We start from the raw sequence: 6,092 nt of genomic DNA on the forward strand, positions 1-6,092 counted from the left end.
TGGTCGGTCGTGCAGCAGCAGAGCTGGCGGTCTCCTGGCGTCGTGCTCGGGGTGCAGGTCACGCGTGCAGAGAGAGGGAAGAGGAGAGAGTGGGTGGCGGCTGAGGGAGAGGAAGTAGGAGCGGCAGCCACAGGGAGGAGCCAGGGCGCGCGCGCTAGGGTTAGGTGTTGGGCCCCTAGTGGGCCAATTAGGTTAGGGTTTGTGTGTTTTTTTTTCGAATTTCCTTTTTACTGCAACAAATATATATATATATACTCTCTAAAAATTATAAAAATCTCAAAAATAATAGTTTATAAATAAAATACATAATTTTCGAATAGATTCCACTTAAATCAAACGTGTGTCACAATAAAACAATAAAAGTGAAATTTTTGCAAATAATTATATACAAAATGATTAACCTTAAAAATTGAGTCAAACAGATTCAAGGTTCAAAACCTTAAAAATCCTTTTTTACAATTTATTTTCTTTACCATAATTGTTTTTCTTTTCTACAATTCTTTTTTTCTTTACTACAATTTAGCGATCAATGTTTAATTGTTTTAATTATTTTTTAGTCAATAACATCTACAGGTACGTTCAGGCTATAAGATTTGATAGTGATCCTTGCTCTATAGCGACCCACCGCTAGTCCCCAAAGACATCTATAGCGACCAACCATAAGTTGTTAAATTTTTAGACTTTTAGCGACCAACCGACTGTTGCTACAAAAGGTTTTAGCGACTGACCATCGGTCCCTAACCTTTAGCAACCAACAGTTGGTACCTATTAAGGGTCGCTAAAGATCAACCGTCGTGTAGTGTTAGAACCTATCCTTACCTATACATATAGGACCTAAACCCTTAACGAAGTTGAATAATGTTTTCACGATATGGTTCGGTTTAATAGGCTCAGGCATGGCTGACGATCGTGCATGGATGTACAATGGCTGGAGTAGAAATGGACGTCATTCTGATGATTGGGTAGCCAAAACCAAAGATTTTGTGGACCACATATTCTCCTTATCCTTAACCGGCATTGTCAGATGCCCTTGTAGGCGGCACGAAAACAGTATATTTCTTAATAAGGAAAGAGTTAGCCTAGATCTTTGTCAGTTTGGATTTATGCCCGGATATGAGGTGTGGGAACATCATGGTGAGGTAGTACCCAACCGGAATGTAGAATAGGAGGAGAACAATGATTGGGCTGACGATGATGCGATGCATGAGATGCTAGATTCGCTACGTCCAGAATTAAACCTAAGCTCCGAGGATCCTGCCACACCAGAGGTTTCTAGATTTTTCAAACTACTAAAAGACTCTGAAGAGCCGTTGCATGAACACACAGATGTGAGTATACTCGCTTTTGTGACTCGGCTCATGGCCATTAAGTCCAAGTACTTTTTCTCGAACAATTGTTACAATGAGATTTTAAAGTTATTAGGAGATGTGCTCCCAAGGCCCAATAAGTTGCCTAAAGACATGTACCATGACTTCCATATATTAATGGAGAGGATTATCCTTGTCATGTTTCGTGGTTATATGCCCGACGCCATGTGGCAAGCAATAACTGAGCTAAGTTATTTCTACAAGCAGATCTGTGCCAAAGAAATAAGTAAAAATATGATGGAGAAGTTGGAGAAAGAAATACCAGTGTTGTTATGCAAGCTAGAAAAAATATTCCCACCTGGATTCTTTAATCCGATGGAGCATACTTATTCACATTCCATATGAGGCAAAGGTTTGTGGACCTGTACAATATAGGTGGATGTATCACATTGAACGTGCACTCAAAAACCTACGAGGCATGGTTCAAAATAAGGCTAGAGTAGAAGGATGCATCGCTGAAGCTTTTTTGGTAAAGGAGGTTTCATACTTCACGAGTGTGTATTTCGCAGAGGAACATAATGTCTATGCTGCTACCATGCGATACAATGTCGATGAGGAACCTCCAGTTAGTGATCTCAACATTTTTCCAATGGAGAGGCACAAGTACTAGTAAGGGCACGTTCTACCACCTTAGCATGGATGAAAGAATGCCCGCATTGCTATACATGTACTCTAATATGGAAGAGATGGAGCCATATTTCATGTAAGTCTTTATTTGACCCCTGAATTTCTTTACCAAAGGAGCCATATTTAATTACTTATTTGTCGTACAGTAAGTTCGACGAGGAAAATTGGACTTATTCCCATCAGCCTACAAGCAAACAACTAGATACGATGCGACGACATGGGAGGCAAGGAAGACCTAATTTTGTTGACTGGTTTCGCGAGCATGTAAACTCTTTATATTCCTTACTTTAATGTCATTTAGACTTTTACGCGAGGTAGTCAATTTAACTGTATGTTATTTGCAGTGCACAAAGACTCCTAACATACACGAGGACTTGAGACAGCTATCTTATGGGACGGTTGACTTGCAGAACCTTTGGTAGATACGATGTGAATGGCTTCCGTTTTCGTTCAGACCAATTTGAAAAGTCTCGTCCTCGTGCAGCCACATGTAACACTAGAGTTCTGACTAGGGCACTCGATGCACTCGGCAGAGAAACTAATTATTATGGCATCATTCAAAACATCCTAGAGTTTAATTTTGCAGGGAACAAAACTTTGAAATTAGTATTCTTTCTATGTGATTGGTTTGACATCACTAATGGGATTAGACAAAGTCAATATGGCATAACTGAAGTAAAGCACAAGGAACGACTTCGAGGCCATGATAATTTTATCCTTGCACACCAGTGCGAGCAGGTCTACTATATGTCGTACCCAAATCCAAAGTTTAAAGCATGGTGGGTAGTTCATAAGGTGAACCCTAGGGAACATTTACATACTCCTTGCACTGCTGGTTATCAATTCGAAGACGAACAGGCCGATGATGTTTATCAAGAAGAAGAATTGCCAACCACTTTTACTATCGATGAGGGTGTTGCATTGAACTCACTAGTCGGAGACCGTAACGATGTCACTGCTGATGAGTGTGTTGCACCGAAACAAAAACGAAATCCAAGGAACAAAAAACCCACATTGTGAGCTTTGGATCGAAGAAGACTCCTTGATCGTGATTCTGATGAATTTTGATGTGTAATGCATAATTTCATATTACGTGATGTATTATTTGATTTTTATTAATTCACTTAATTTTATGGAGCTAATACATTTAATGTTTTTCTATTGAACAGGATGAGTTGTGGGAAAACAAAGCGCACTGCTAGGGGGTTTCTTAATGCGGCTAGCAGGATACTCCGTGGTGCACGTTCCCTTTTCCAAGGGAGTTCTTCTAGCCAGAGCAGATAGGAGGCGTTGCTGAGACACGCCCGGCCAGAACTATGTGATACACCTATCACTCTACAACAGACTACCGATGTAAATGTTTATGTAATTGATCTTATTTGTCAGTCACTTATGTAATTGATCTTATGTAAATGTTTACATGTCTCTATTTCATGTCCATAGGAAGAGGAGGACGACGAGGAGGAGGTGCAACACCATGAGGAGGAGGACGAGCAGGACCATGAGGAGGAGGAGGAGGTGGGCATAGATGATGAGGCGGATGACGATACCATCGAGGCTCCTGTCGTTCGACGAAGGGGCACTCGGAAGGTCCACTTTGTCCTACGTCCGTCAGTGCCTGCACAATCTGAAGCTCGAGTACTGATCATCCCGGTTGGTGATAGGTACTCATGTTTGGCCACTTTGTTCTTACTTATTTGTTTACTGTACACTATATATATGACATGACTTCCTTGTTTTTTTGTCATGCAGCCAATGGGAAGGCACGTCATTTGACGGTCGAGGTCACTATAGATAGGTTAATCAAGTCTTAGGTAACCTCTATCGTCTACATAACCCAGGAATTGTCACCGACCCGAAAGGTGTGGTGGTTCCTTGCACTAGCTAGTCGCACTTCGCACTAGCTCCACATGCTACATATGGAACAACTCAAAGCGCCGTCAAGCACGACTTTTGGGTAATATTTCAAACTAACATTTATTAGTTGTTTCAAACTAACATTTATTAGTTGTTTTCAAACTAATTTTATTTTCGATGTTGGACAGAGACGCTATCGTGTGGAACCTGAGGCTCAAGAGCATGCAGACCGAGTATTAGAGAAAAATGCGAAGAAGGTGTGCAGGGATGCATTTTCCAATGCTCGTCTACAGGTTGTGAACGCGTACATGAAGCGCCGAGATTATTCTATCAACAACTTTCGACAATATTCGGATGTCTACTTGACTGTAGACCAGTACATGGAGGTAAAAATCTAATTTAACAGCTCATTCAGATGTGACTCTTCCATTCAGATGTAATTTTGAGCTAACGCTTTATATGCAGGTAACTCTTCCATGGATGGAACACCGGCCACAGGCTTACAAGGCTTTGTGTGAGATATGGGCTTCGCCCGAGTGGATTGAGAAGTCAAACAAAAATCGACATAGGCAGCACCATCAGTAGGACGAGGACGATGATGAGGTTGTAGTCAACCATACCTATGGGGCTGATGGACACATTCGGTTGGCTAAGCGAATGGTGAGTATGTCGTATTTTGTTTTACTTAGAAATGAAACCGGATTGAACTCATATATTTGCAGGAGACTCAGACTGGAGTTGTCCCGAGCCCAATCGATGTTTATAGGAGAGGGCATAGAGCGAAAAACAGTGAAATCTCCGATGAGCTGTGTAGTCAAGCGGCCGTTGAGCGTATGGTTAGTTGTTATGATTAATGTTTTCTTGTCATATATCTATAAATTACATGTGTGCTGAACCTTCATATTATATTGCAGGAGACATACGGGCAAGAGATGGTTAAGAAGTATGGAGAAGACTACGATTGGCGAGGAGCGCCTACCATCGACGCTGAAGTTGTGCATTCACTTGGAGGCAAGGCGCATGGACGGTATGAACTTGTGAATTTTTTTCAATAATATTGGAACTATGACCGAATAGCTAATTTTCTTGTTTTTCAAGATATTCTATGTTTACCGGTGTTATCGATTCAAACGGAGTTGCGTTGTCGTGGTGGCTCTTCGTCGTAGGCGGGCTGTGGTATTAGCAGCCATAGTCGCCACTCTGTATCTAACATGGAGGAAGCTATGAGGGAGCAGCAAGAAAAGTTTCGTGAAGAGCTGCGGCAACAACAAATGGCATTCCTCCAATAGCAATCAGAGTACATGGCTGCTTACAACGCACAGACGCAACAAACAATGAACGTGAGTGTCTTATTTATTTTTAACACGCTCGATATTGGTTCTATAACTAATATATTATATTTTCAACAGTCTTGGTTTCCACAACAGGCACAGCAGCAACCATTTATTTTCCCTCAGTTTCAGCCGCTGATGCCTCAGTGGGGATTACATGCTCCGCTACCTCCACCTCCACCTCAGGTTCTTCAATTTAGTTAAGACTTGTCGTTTGTATCAACCTAATTTCAAATCTTTACTAAACTTGATTTTGTAGGGATCCGGGGTCATGGGCCACAACACACCACCACCGGTCATACCAGCACCAAGAGGAGCTTATTATGCAGGGGAGGGAGCTACTCCAGGAGAGGTTAGTTTGAGAAACAATTTATTTGAATAGTCGTCATACATGTAACCAATGCTGTTATTAATGTCTTCTTTTTCTTTAAAATCCAAACCCGTCACACGACTTCGTCAACCAGTTTTTCGCTTCTGGAGGTAGTGGACACAACTCCAACGACCCCGATATGTGATGGTTTATGTTTTGTGCCGAATTGTGCGTTGTAATGGATTATTTATGAACTTTATGTAGTATGGACAATTTGTGAACTCTCGGATGTTGTAATGGACTACTTGTGAATTATGGACTATTTGTGAATTGTGGACTATTTCTGAATTGTGCAATTGTGGATTTATATTTCTGTCATTTTATTGTGCTTATAATGTTGATGAAATTTCTTTTATTTTTTGCATTTTTTCAATTTTTTGTCTGAAATTATTAATTTTCGTCGGCTATCTGAGGCCGCCGAAAATAATAGCTGGTCGTCGGAAATATCCTATTTACGGCGGCCACGTGTCAGCCGCCGATAGTCAACAATTATTTTCGGCGGCTGAGCAGCTAGCCGTCGAAAATAAAGGCTTATTTTTG

The sequence above is a fragment of the Zea mays genome, chromosome 6 (genome assembly GCF_902167145.1).
Source record: "Zea mays cultivar B73 chromosome 6, Zm-B73-REFERENCE-NAM-5.0, whole genome shotgun sequence".
In the NCBI taxonomy this organism is placed as follows: domain Eukaryota; kingdom Viridiplantae; phylum Streptophyta; class Magnoliopsida; order Poales; family Poaceae; genus Zea; species Zea mays.